This window comes from Scyliorhinus canicula, chromosome 14 (assembly GCF_902713615.1).
Source record: "Scyliorhinus canicula chromosome 14, sScyCan1.1, whole genome shotgun sequence".
Taxonomy (NCBI): Eukaryota; Metazoa; Chordata; class Chondrichthyes; order Carcharhiniformes; family Scyliorhinidae; genus Scyliorhinus; species Scyliorhinus canicula.
In genome coordinates this window covers 155,130,416-155,144,733 of record NC_052159.1, presented here as the reverse complement: position 1 = coordinate 155,144,733, position 14,318 = coordinate 155,130,416, and the positions used below count along the sequence as shown (strand labels likewise).

At 44.6% G+C, this 14,318-nt stretch overlaps 2 protein-coding genes across 2 annotated transcripts in view; one reads left to right on the top strand and one right to left on the bottom strand.

Moving 5' to 3' along the window:
• ubac2 (UBA domain containing 2) overlaps positions 1-14,318 on the bottom strand; it is a 247,143-nt gene that overhangs the window by 169,017 nt on the left and 63,808 nt on the right. The gene's annotated exons all lie outside the window — the stretch shown is intronic.
• Positions 9,351-14,318, top strand: part of gpr18 (G protein-coupled receptor 18) — a 54,607-nt gene continuing 49,639 nt past the window's right edge. Inside the window, exon 1 of the mRNA XM_038817689.1 lies at positions 9,351-9,370. The gene's annotated coding sequence lies outside the window, so the exon portion shown is untranslated. The remainder of the gene's footprint in view (positions 9,371-14,318) is intronic.

The following is a 14,318-nucleotide window of genomic DNA, read 5'->3' as shown; positions in this document are numbered from 1 at the left end:
GGCTGACCCAGTACAACACATGGGCAGCACAGTATTTCACTGTTTTGAGCTTCCCAAATTATCATGCTATTGACTGCTCACTTCATATTCAGAACTAACTTTTGTCTTGGAAGTTATTGAACCCAAGTTGCAGTGTACTGAAGATGTGTATGCATAGACCAGGTGCTATCCCAGAGAGAGAGAGAGATAGGAATAATAAGATCAACTGGAAATTACCCAGGATTATAATAGCTTTAGGGACATAGGAACATGGGACTTAGGAGCAGGAATAGCCATTTGGCATTTTTTAAAAAAACTTTTGAGTACCCAATTCTTGTTTTCCAATCAAGGGGCAATTTAGTGTGGCCAATCCACACACCCTGCACATCTTTTTGTGTTGTGGGGGTGAGACCCACGCAGACACGGGGAGAAGGTGCAAACTTCACACGGACTGTGACCCGGAATCGAACCGGTGTCCTCGGTGTCGTGAGACAGCAGTGCTAAGCACTGTCTCACGACACCGAGGACACCGGTTCGATTCCACCGTGCTGCCCGCCATCTAGCAATGTGAACCTGCTCTGTTAATCGATAAGTCCACGGCTGAACTGGTTATAGTCTCGATACCACTTTCTGTCTGCCCACAACCTTCCCCATCGATGACCCAAGACTCCTTTGCCTATCAAAACCCTATCCAACTCACCGTGACTAATTCGAGCACCACTGTTTTTGAGAAGGGAATGCCACGGACTAACGACCCTCAGAGAAAAAAAATCCCTCATCTTTGTCTTAAAAGGGAGACTTCTTATTTTTAAACAATGTCCCCTGGTTCTGGTCTCTTCAACAAGAGAAAACATCGTCCCAGTATTCAGCCTATCAAATCATATCAGGATCTTGTATGGTTCAATACGATCACCTCGAGTGCTTGTAAACTCGAATGGGTACAGGCCCAACCTGTTCAACCCTTTTTCACAAGTCCTTCATCCCACGAATGAGTAGAGCTAACCTTCTCTGAACTGTTTCTAACACAATTCTATCAATTTTCAAATACTGAGATCAAAACCTTGCACAATGCTCCAGATGTGGTCTTACTAAGGAGGCTGCAGTAAAACATCCTTACTTTTTACATTCCATTCCCCTTGCACAATGCCAACACTCCATTTGCCTTCCTAATCACTCGCTGTTCCTGCATACCAACTCCTTGTGATTCATACTGGGATACCCAGATCCCTCTGTACCACTGAGTTCATTTAAACAATATACTGCTTTCCCAGTCTTCCTGCTAAAGTGGACAAGTTCACATTTCCCCACATTATACTCCATCTGCCAACATTTTGCCCACTCACTTAACCTGTCTATATCGCCTTGTGTACCCTTGACCTCCTCTTGACAGCTTACTTTCGTCACGACACCCTGGGCTAGAGCAAGTTCAATTCCAGCCCCACTTGATCCGGGGTTGCAACACAAGTGAAATTAAAGTCATTTATTTGTCCAATGTCTTTGGTTTGATCCCGATTAAGTACAGTATCGGCTTATCAGCTTAGTAAATTTTAACACAAATAACCTTTTATTATTAAACAGTAATTAGTATAGGCAATATAATAGGTTAACGACTATTTAATTCCCAACGCCCACTCTTTCTTACTCGCCGCGCGCGCACACTCACACACACACACAACAGAGGGAAAGGGTGGGGGAGAAGGAAGAAACTGATATAAAATAAGGATCTTTGATGTCAAATGGATGTCTTCCAGGTGAATTCTTTCTCCAATTTAGGCCTTCAGTTGAATTTTATCGTTTCTTTCAGCTTGTAATGTTCCTCACTGTTGGCTCACAGAGCCAGCAGCCGAGGCAAAGAGAGAAAACACAGCTTCTTACTTCAAGGGTCTCATGTCTTTGCTGGATGCTCTCGGAAAAACCCCACCTTGCAGGAGCCAATCGCTGTCTGTTGCCAGGCAGAACACTTCCCCTGGCCAGCCCATTGGCCACCAGCCAACCAATCAATCAAACCGAATCCCTCCAATCTGCTGGGTGCCAGACAGTCTGGGATTTCTTTTCCCAAAACTCGAGGACATGGTGTTCCAGTTGTCTAGCTATTTGAAACTTTGAATTCTGTACTTCCTCCACTTGACTTAAAGGTATATCTCAATGAACGATCCCCGGAACAAAAATGGTAAAATAAAAGGAAAAGGTAACAAAGGGAAATCAAAAGGAAGGATTCCAACACTTTCCTACCTGTTCTGATATCATCAGCAAATTCAGCTAATATATGTTCCATTTCTTCATCCAAGTCATTGAGATGGATTGTAATTAGTTAAAACCCCAGCATAGATCCCTTTGGCACTTCACTAGTTACTGTTACCCGAAAAGGACCGATTTATCCGACTCTCTGATTCTCGTCAGCTAACTAGTTCTTTATCCGTGCTAACATGTTACCCCCTACACCATGAGCTCTCACCTTCTGTCGTAATTTTCACGTAACACCTCACCCAAGTACACCACACCTACAGCTTTCCCTTGGTAGTTACTTCCTCAAAGAACTTTTATAAATTAGCGAAACAGGATTTCCCTTTCCTAAGGATGGGAATGTACAATTCAACACAAACAGACCAGCAATGATCTTATTGAATGGCAGAGCAGGCTTGAAAGACCAAATGACTTACTCCTGCTCCTATTTCACACATTCGTAAGCCCGTGTTGACTCTGCCTGACGCCACTATGATAACGCTGAAGCTAATTTTGACACATTTTTAAACATCTACTAGAGTCAGCGTAAAGCAGAGCCTGAAGTAAGAACAAAGACGGCTGCTCCAATTCAAGAGATTGAAAAACGTTATTCAAGAAAAATGGGTATGTACACATATTAACCTTTTCAAAACTCCCAACTACTTTTCATCTCTATCACAAAGAGGAAAGTTAGACCAAGAAACTTTTTAGGGGATTGCCAAGATTTTGCTATTGGTGACGTTAAGTGACCTTAACCACTGATCCCCTACAACTCCCCCACCCCCACATACACACATAACATAGCACATCAGCAAGCAAAAGCAGCAATTGGTCACCTTGCACTGAGTAATGTGAAGGTTCTTGTAGACTTGAAGATTTCAAAAATATCTTATTGGCATTAAAGACATCAGATGACTCAGGGCAAGCTACTCATAGTATAACTCATCAACAGGAAATCTGAAGGTAATTTGATTGCCAGAATATATCTTAAACTGGCTGGTCTGCCATAATGTTGCACACCAGCTGTTATAGGTGGCATTATTCAGTCAACAAGAACAGCTTGCATTTGTATAGTGCCTTTAATGAACTAAGATGTGGAGATGCCGGCGTTGGACTGGGGTGAGCACAGTAAGAAGTCTTACAACACCAGGTTAAAGTCCAACAGGTTTGTTTCAAACACGAGCTTTCGGAGCACGGCTCCTTCTTCAGGTGAATGGAAAGGCTTGTTCCAGAAATGTTTATATAGACACAGTCAGAGATGCCCCGGAATGCGAGCACCTGCAGGCAATCAAATCATCAAAGATGCAGAGAGAGAGGTAACTCCAGGTTAAAGAGGTGTGAATTGTCCCAGGCCAGTTCAGTCGGTAGGCCTCTGCAAGTCCAGGCTTGTTGGTGGGGGCCGAATGTAATGCGACATGAATCCCAGATCCCGGTTGAGTCCGCATTCATGCGTGCGGAACTTAGCTATAAGTTTTTGCTCAGCAATTTTGCGTTGTCGCGTCTCCTGAAGGCCTCCTTGTAGAATGCTGACCCGGAGATCAGAGGCTGAATGTCCTTGACTGCTGAAGTGTTCCCCAACTGGAAGGGAACAGTCCTGCCTGTTGATAGTCGCACGATGCCCGTTTATTCGTTGTCGCAGTGACCTGAACTGGCCTGGGACAATTCACACCTCTTTAACCTGGAGTTACCTCTCTCTCTGCATCTTTGATGATTTGATTGCCTGCAGGTGCTCGCATTCCGGGGCATCTCTGACTGTGTCTATATAAACATTTCTGGAACAAGCCTTTCCATTCACCTGAAGAAGGAGCCGTGCTCCGAAAGCTCGTGTTTGAAACAAACCTGTTGGACTTTAACCTGGTGTTGTAAGACTTTTTAATGAACTAACATTGGCCAAAGGAAACCTTCATCCAGACAGTCTTGCCTGGATTCCAGGACAGTGTGACCTAAGCCAACATAAGTCTGGATACAAATCCGACATGTTCTAAGCCAGTTTTAAACCCAATATGTCTTTGGAAATAATAGTAACGTATTGTAACATGGGGGGAACTTGAAAACTAAATATATTTGAAAGAAAATAAACCAGGTGGGAATGCCTGGGTGCTGGGTTAATTATAACCCCATAATTTTTTTAATTTTTTTTTATAAATTTAGATTACCCAATTATTTTTTCCAATTAAGGGGCAATTTAGCGTGTCCAATCCACCTACTCTGCACATTTTTGGGTTGCGGGGGCGAAACCCACGCAGACACGGGGAGAATGTGCAAACTCCACACGGACAGTGACCCAGAGCCGGGATCGAACCTGGGACCTCAGCGCCGTGAGGCGGTTGTGCTAACCACTAGGCCACCGTGCTGCCCTATACTGTAACCCCATAATTAAGAACTTTTCTTTAAAACCACATGGTCCAAACTTCCGCATTCTGCAATCCTGTTGGTTTCAAAGAAAGGTCAGCACTTGTCCAATTTTTCACGAAAGGAGACATTTTGAACGGGAAGTATATTCACACTGAAGTAGATTGAAAGAAAGGAGGACAGACTTGCTTCGGTGTAGCATCCTTCACAACCCCAATGATCAGCCGATTGGTAGTACAGAACTTGAATATTGCTGGAAAGAGAGACATTTTGCCGAAGGTTTTCCTCTTGCATTTGGTCCGATGAGCCACTGATGCCTTGAAGCTACCCCACTTTGTTTTCGTCAATACATCGTTTTATTCAGTTTTGTAAAGCTGGATCCATACCAAGGATGGGAAGCTCTCAAAAGCCAAATCATACATCGCCTCCCTCTTGTACCAGACCAGGTATGTGTACACTGCGGCTCTGCAGCCATGTGCCCATCTTCAATATCACAGCTGCAGCTCTTAACCTATTCCGGTTGGATCACATTAACAAGAAAAAAGCCCCAATAGAACATTACGAGAAGTAAGAACCATAATTTCATTGTGGGGAAAGCAGGTTAATAATTGCGTGCACTTTACATGTTTCAAATAATTATCGGAACAAAAAAAATCACTGTACTCTAAAATTAGAGTGGTATAGCGACACATGTTTATAGATAATGCACTGGGTGTGAAGAACAAACATGCAAATTAAGAGCAGGAGCAGGCGACTCGGCCCTTCGAGCCTGCTCCGTCATTCAATAAAATCATGGTTGATCCGATTGTAACTTAAACCCCACATTCCCGCCTACTCCCGATTAACTCTCTCTCCCCCCCTTATTTTTGTAAAGAATCTATTTACCTCTGCCTTAAAAATAGTCAAAGACTCTGCTTCGACCGCCTTTTGAGGAAGGGAATTCCAAATACTTACAACCCTCAGAGAAATAACTTTACCTCATCTCTGCCTTAAATGGGTGACCCTTCACGGTGGTTAGTATTGCCGCCTCACAGCACCAGGGACCCGGGTTTGATTCCCGGTTTGGGTCACTGTCTGCGCGTTCTCCCCGTGCCTGTGTGGGTTTCCTCCGGGTGCTCTGGTTTCCTCCCACAGTCCAAAGATGTTCAGGTTAGGTGGATTAGCCGTGCTAAATTGTCCCGTAGTGTCCAAAGATGTGCAGGTTAACTGAGGTCACAGGGATAAGGGCGGGGAATGGGTCCAGGTAGAGTGCTCTTTTGGGGGGTCAGTGCAGGCATGAAGGGCCGAAAGGCCTCCATCTGCACTGCAGGTATTCTATGGATTCATTTTCAAACGGCGATCCTTTAGTTCTTCTAAATTCTCCCACATCCACCCTGTCTCTTCAGGATCTGAGGTTTCAAGCAAAGTTGCTTCTTACTTTTCCAAATTCCAGCAGATACAAGCCGAACTGTCCAACCATTCCTCATACAACAACCCGCCATTCCTTCTCTCAACTGCCTCCAACACATTTACACCCTCTCTTAAATAAGGAGGCCATTGTTGTACACAGTATTCCAGATGTGGTCTCACCCATGCCCTGTATAACTGAAGTATAACCTTGTTACTTTTTGTTCAGCTCCACTCACAGTAAACAATAACATTCTATTAGCTTTCCTAATTACTTGTTGTACCTGCACACTAACCTTGTGCGGTTCATGTGCAAGAACACCCAGGTCTCTGCAATGTCTCAACATTTAGGTGATATGCTTATTTTTCATTCTTCTTGCCAAAATGGACAATTTCACATTTGTCCAAATTATACCCCATTTGGCAGATCTTTTCCCAATCACTTAACCTAGTGTTATGGTCCTAGTTGATTTATAACTGGATGGGAAGATCCCAGAATGGAATCTGAGTTAAAAGACTGTAACTTTTACATTTTTTATAAATAAAACATGGAGAAAGAGTCCCTGGACCTCAAATTAACAAGAATAATTATTTTTATCAGGCATGAAAAAATTTGGATTCGGATACAACACTCCTTTAATTCCATCCCCTCCACCTAACAAATACACAGGTTTGAAGATTAACACAGATTACAAAGTACGTCTTAAACGACAATGGTCTCATGAACACAAAGTCCCTTTAAGCACACAGATTGGTTGTGGTCAAATACACTCTGAACCCAAGTTAGTGTTTGTGGATATTTCCTCAATATCCCCCAGATCATGCTTATACCATGAGCGACCTTGCCTCACTGAACTCCGGTTTCCACACGAGTGATATCAAATTCTATTCTCAAAACTCACATTTTCAACCTACTTTCAAATTATGCTTTTCCTTGACTACTTCCATCAAGGTTTCACTTTTAGGTTTTACACCTTGCCTTTCCTTTGCCTTCAAACTCCGAAGACAAGCCACCGATCACCGCAATTATTTCAAATAATGTCTCCCAAACTGTAGTAAGTTCTCACAAACCTTAGGACATCCGCAGATATCTTTCTGGCCTATCACGATCCAATGCCATTTGAACTCTCTGTGACTTTATTCAACAGTAATCTGTTCTGGTTCCCAATTTCCTGTTCCATTAACTCCAGAGTTCTTTGAAACTTCTCTTCATTTCTCCAGTTTCCTTAACTAGCTAGACTTTAGGTTTCCAGCATCTGTTTTATTAACCATTACTCCATAATATGGCTTTTCTTCTAGCAAAGTATAGAGAAGTTGCCTCTTTAGCCTTCTAAACCAACTGCTTCCAGCAGAGCTGTGAAAGCTGCCTTCTCTCACACTATCTCCAACTGCAATAAAACTAGCCAAACTAATATTTAAAAGCTTATCTACCTTACAACTTGCTAGCAACCACTGCTGGTTTATTTACTCTTCACGTCTTGCCCTCTCTTAGCACAATAGAATCACAGCTGGAATTGAAACAAATCCCCACGCATACAAATACCTTCGTCCAGCATGGGTCTAACTATAGGTTTTATCTCCTAGATACAGAAACATTTCATTAAACCCATTTAAAACTATACATTAAGGTTTACTAATACAAATATAAATGCCTTAAAACTACTTTGTTTTCCTAACACCGACCCCTTTAAAATACAGAAACCTTCACAATCATGAAGATTTATTTACATTGGTGTTACATCCACTTTATACAAACTTAACATGACAAAAATCTAACCGCATAACTTATTACATCATACAAGTACAGTACAGGCTTCTTAGTTCACAGTTACACATTATACAATGACAATGATTTAAACAAAACAAAGACAATAACTTCAACAGCATCATCCGAACCTACAAGGTAACATTATTATAACTCAAATCTTCTGTTTCCTTTTCGTGATTTCCAATTTCAAATTCCGAAAATAATGTTTCATTTAAGTCTACAGTGCAATTGTCCTTTTCGTCATTTGTAGATGCACTCTCAAGCCCACTTTTCAAATCCACATGTGGCAAAATTGTATTCCGATTGAACAGTCAAAATGTTATTTCGTGCATCGCAATCGCCTGTCGTCTCTTGTTGAAATCTCTTTTAACCATTTCAAGAACATTAAGATACTTCTTATGTCCACGCATTAGAGCAGCACACTCTCGCTTTGCTGGTTCGTTGAGCTTTTTGCGATCTTGTTGTTCGTCCCAGTCCCATTTCAAACACGTTTTCAGTTCAGTTTGAACCATGCCAATCATTTCCTCTCTCTGAAGTTTAATTGTTCAGTCTGACCAGTCAACATTTTTGCACGATTTCGGTACTATCTCAGTCCAGTTCTCAGTAGGGTTTGAATGCTCTGCGGCAAACTGTTCACTTGCCTTTCTTCCAACTACTACAACTCGTGCAATATCACCGCCAAGATTTTAAAATCAGAGTTGCTGGTCATTGATGCTGAAAGATCACTTTGTAATTTCAGTCCTTCTGGTTGATGATTCGTAATTTCCAATTTTGCAAGTGCTTCCATTGTTTCCGTATTGTCCAGCACCGACTTTGAGGCTGAATGGCCTTCTTCTGCACTGTAGGGATTCTATGATTCTCTGTCTCTTTGTAGCCTCCTTTTATCCTCTTCGCAACTTAACATTTTATTGCTTCCAGTATAACTGAGATGGTGCATTATCCTGAATGTGCTTTGCACAGCTTTTTATTATCATGAGAATCAGTAGCCGAACAGTCCTAATTCTGTACATTTAAGTTAAGGTTTATTTTAAGGCTCACTTGGCTGACAAATTATGGCTTATAAAAGTTTTTAAAAATGCAAAATTTAAGTTATGTCCATTTTAATTTTCTTTTTTTATATTGATACATACATTTAATATATGCATTTTAAATTATAATTGGCAATTTATACATTCAATCAGAGACACTTGGCGTTTTGCCAGGTATTTAGTTTAGAAATGATACATTTCTGACTTGCCTCCCCGAACTGTTTCATTTTACAAGTTTCTCTTTTATTTTTATAAAAAGGCTTTGCAGATTGCTGAGCCCTGCACTTTCTGGATCAGAATTTTTTTTCCATCCAGCTTCCATTGCAGAATTCTGTACCGGTCTCTGCAGCTTCCAATGTGCTCTGTTCAAAGTACTCTCAGCTTGCTATTTGTAATGTTCCTTCTGGTGGTCATATAAAATGGCATGACATATACATTCTGGGGATTATACTCCCTCTGGAGCAGTTTTCAAACTACAACTCACATAATGCACGCTCTCGCCCACAGAGAAATTTCTCAACAGGGATTGGAAATACCCAGTGGCCTGGGCTTCGATGAAATTTCTCATTCTTGAAATGATGCAGAGCTCAGGAAAGGCAACACTTTCAGGGCGCATTTTAAGCACTATCAAATGGTAAGTTTTTATCGGAAAATTTTCAGGTTTCTTTCAGAATTGTGCATTTTTAAACGGCGGTTATCTCATTTTTAAGCTGTGGAGAATTTATCTCAGTGGGGAAGGGAAAAAGCACCTCGAAAAATCCAAATGATTTCACTGTGTCATTCTGAGATAATCGCTGGGCCCGAGGTTCCAGTGCTTCAAAGGGAGTTGGTGGGGATTAGATGCCTTTCCAGTAATTGCTCATTGCTGATTGGTAGCTTTCTCTATCAGTTCAGTCGAGTGGACATTTTTGTACCTCTTGTCAATCAGCAAGATGAACACAACATGTACTGGTCACTCCAGCCAATCACGATTATTCACCTAATGACACATGACTTGTTCGAGAGGCAGCACTTCCTCTGTCCAGATTTTGCGGTCAGCAGCAAAAGCACGGCACTCACCATTCACCACACTTACAATTATCCACAGACTTTCTGTGGGCTTTTACATTGCTACGGCAATGGTGACATGACACCCTCTGCAAGCAATCAGGAGATACAAAAGTCTGAGAACACGCACTAACAGATTCAAAAACAGCTTCTACCCCAGTTACCAGACTCCTGAGTGACCCTACTATGGACTGAACTGAACTCTCCATGTATCTTCTGTACTGAGTAGCACTACACGCCGTATGTTTCACCTTGTGTATTTCGCTATGTCCTAGGTTTTTCATGTATGGAACGATCTGCCTGGACTATACGCAGAACAATACTTTTCACTGTTACCTCGGTAAACCTGACAATAAATCAGATCAATCAATCAACCTGTGTGGACAGGCAAGAAACAGGGTGTTTGGTGAACAAATCAAATTGAGAAACCCTCAACAGGACACGCAGAGTCTAAACCAGTGTGGGAAACCTCGGTATCATATCTGAGCCCAAGATGAGTTTCCACCCGTGGGCTGGATTCTCCGTTTGGGAGACGACGTGCTGATGCCGGCGTGGGAACAGTGGCGTTTTACGCCCGGAAAATGGGGCAAAAGCTGCACTCTGTCTGGTGGGGGGCTAGCGTGCACGCAGCGTAAAGCCCCCCCGGCTTGAACTGCGAATACGGGCGGAGAATTGCCGGGTTCATGGTCGCGCATGTGTATGGCGGCGGCCTGCGGCGGCCTGCAGCGGCCGCTCCACGCAACGTGACGCCGGCCGCGCTGGGATCCGGCTTGCCAAATAATGCCCTCCTTTGAGCAGGCTCGCCACCCCCAGACCACCCCACGCCAATGACCCCAGCCCCCGCCAACGCCCCCTTGCCCGCGGAAAGGCTCCCACCCGATTGTGGCGGCGTGGACTCAGTCGGCAGCCGCCACGCCAGGTCGCTGAAAACAAATAGCACACGTGTCCCACGCTGTCGGGAACTCAGCCCATTGGGGGCAGAGCATCGGGGGAGGGCCTCGGGTGACGTCCCGAGGCCGTCTTGACACACTGCATACTTGGGGCGGAGCATCGCAAAAGCGGCGCCAACCCCAATTTTGGCACCAACGGGGATTCTCTGACCGATCGCTGAACACAATTTCGCCTCCGGAGACCGGAGAATCCCACAAATAATTCCACCCACGGAACATCTGACTCTGCCCCACCTCTTCTGCAACCCACATCCATGCCTTCCTTACCACTAGACGTGACTATTCCAACGCATTCTGGTTGGCCTGCCTCTTATTGTCCACGAACTTGACATCAGCCAAAGCTCTGCTGCCCGTTTCTTAATTCAGGTGCTGCTCCTGTTCCCCTTTCACTCTGTGCTTCAGACCAACTGACTCCTGTTTAAGGAATAGCTTGATTTAAAAATTCTTCTCCCTCCACGGTCCCTCCCTCTCTGCAATTTCTCTCGCTTCCGTGGCCACCCAAGAAGGCACTCGTCTAATTCTGCTCTCTCACGCACCCCTGGTTTTGATCACTCCACCACTGATGGGCACGTCTTCAGTTGCCTGGGCCTGAAGCACCGGAATCCCCTCCTTACACCTCTCCGCCTCTCTTTCCTCCTTTAAGACATTCCTTAAAACTCTTCTTTGACCAAGCACTTGCTCTAATGTCTCCTCACGTGGCTTGGTGGCAAATTTGTTTTGCTAATTTTCTAACGCAGACTGGGTGACCACTTTGCAGAACACCTCCGGTCCGTCTGCAAGCAGGACCCAGACCTTCCTGTCGCTGCCATTTCACCTCACCGTCCGGCACTCCCATCCACATGTCCGTCCTTGGCCTGCTGCAATGTTCCAGTGAAGCCCAGCCCAAACTGGAGAAACGGCACCTCGTCTTCCGATTAGGCACGTTACAGCCTTCATGACTTAACATTGAGCTCAACGACTTCAGACTGTGAACTCGCTCCTCCACCTTCACCCATTTTTATTTCTATCAATTTATTTGTATTTTCATTTCTTCCATTGATCTGTTTTTCCCTCACCATTGTTCCCTTCCCCTCGCCCTACTCGGGCCAACCGGTCCTAGTTGCCCTTTGACACACTGCTGACTCTAGTTCTGTCATTAACACATTCTAATCTCTTAACGTGCCACTATCAACACCCTTCTTAGCCTTAATTTACATTCCTTTTATCTTCTGTCCTCGACCTCTTTGTCAATCTCCACCTATCGCTGGCCCCCTATCCAACCCCACCATGCCACCCCCGCCCCCCCTAACTACAGTATAAATCTGACCCTATTTCCAGTTCTCGCCAGCTTTGACTAAACAAAGTCATCCAGACACTAAACGTTAGCTCCTTTTTCTCTCCACAGATGCTGTCAGACCTGCTGAGATTGTCCAGTATTCTTTGTTTTTGTTTCAGATTCCAGCATCCGCAGTAATTTGCTTTGATATTATTATTTTAGCTAATTTTCAGGGCCAAGAGAAGCTGGCTTAGCTGTGCAAAATGAAAACAGACCGGGCTTACATCCCGTTGAGTACACAATGGCTGATCTAATTGAGATGTTTATGAATAAAAGCTTTGGTGGGGGTGGATAGATAGTAATTATTTCCTCTGCTGTGAGTGGCCAGAACAAGGGAGTACAACTTTAAATTTAGAGGCAGTGATGATGTCATGAAACTCTTCTTCATGCAAAGGGAAATCTGGTTCAAAACCTTCCGGACACACCTCCCCATATCTGTAACCTTCTCCAGCTCGACAACCCTCTGAGAACTCTGCACCTCTCCAGTACAGGCCTCCTGTGCATCTCGCTTCACCCCTGGTGCCTTCAATTGTCTCGGCCCAGGGCTCTGGAGTTTTCAGATGCTCCATAAAGTCTACCTCTGCGTCCAAGCTTTTGGTCACTTGACCTTTACTCGCACGATGCCAATTCAAATTCTTTCTCCTAATGTGAAGCAGCAAGGGTCGTTCAGCCACGTTAAAGGTTGTTCTTGTTAACTCACCATGAGCAATGTCAGAGGAAATTGCTAAAGATGGCAGCACGGTAGCATGGTGGTTAGCATAAATGCTTCACAGCTCCAGGGTCCCAGGTTCAATTCCCGGCTGGGTCACTGTCTGTGTGGAGTCTGCACGTCCTCCCCGTGTGTGCGTGGGTTTCCTCCGGGTGCTCCGGTTTCCTCCCACAGTCCAAAGATGTGCGGGTTAGGTGGATTGGCCATGCTAAATTGCCCGTAGTGTAAGGTTAATGGGGGGATTGTTGGGTTACGGGTATAGCGTGGATACGTGGGTTTGAGTAGGGTGATCATTGCTCGGCACAACATCGAGGGCCGAAGGGCCTGTTCTGTGCTGTACTGTTCTATGTTCTATGTGAACACCGAGGGGTAGCAGCAAAATGTAAAAATACTGAACAAGTCATGGATTTTTGATGACTCCTCCAAAATATAATTGTCACAAGATCTCGTTCTGTTCTACACTTCACATTTACAAAACAATCTGCTGTGGCTGACCACAAATTAAAACGATACCTTCAGTGTGGTTCCCCTGGATCTCACGTGAACCTGTTCAATAGCTTCTGCACTTTACACATATTCAAAGTTGCCATTAGCGGGAGAAACAGGTCAGAAGTTGTCACTGCTTCTTGGACGGCACTTTCCAAATCTACAAAGGCAGCAAGTGCAAGGGAGCACCATCACTGCTAAGGTGCCCCCCTCAGGTCTGGCAGGTCGCTGGATTGAAATTCTCAAGCTCCTTTCAAAACAGCAATGTGTGTTACCTTCAACGCGCAAACTGCAGTGGTTCAAGGAGGAGGCTTCCCACCACCCTCCCAGGCCAATGAGGGATGGGCAATAAATGCGGGGGCTGGGTTCTCCACCGACGGGATGCTCCATTTTGCCGGCAGCCCGGGGGTTTCCCGCCGGCGTGGGGCTGCCCCACGATGGGAAACCCCATTGACCGGCCGGCGTAACAGAGCATCCCGCGGGCGGGGTGAAACAGAAATGTGGCGCGGCGGGGCGGAGAATCCAGCCCCTGATCTTGCCAGCAACTCAAAAAAGCGAATATAAAATTATGATAGTGATTATAACAATAGCAGGACTGAAAAATTATAACACAAGGAAGGTCAGCGTCACTGAAAGACCTTCAAGCCCAGATAGCCAATTACTTTTTGATAAAGTGCAGTTCCATCAAATTACCTTCCCATGCTATCCCTAATCCATAGAACCGTAGAATCCCTGTAGTCCGGACGGAGGAGGCCATTCAGCCCATAGGGTCTGCACCGACCCTCTGAAAGGGCACCCCACCGAGGGCTCACTCCTCCACCCTGTAGCTCGACCTAACCTGCAAGTCCCTGGACAGGAAGGGACAATTTTATTGTGGCGAATACAGCTCACCGGCACATCTTTGGACCCTCACCTCTTTCTCCAGAGCTGTATCAGTGTGCTGTCTGGCGCTCTCTTAAACTCTGCACATCTCTTTTCTCCTTTTAAACGCTTCTTCAAACCTCTCTAGTTGACCAAGCAATTTGTTGAAATGTCCTTTTATTTCCCCCCTTGGCGCCGAATTGTGTTTGATAAT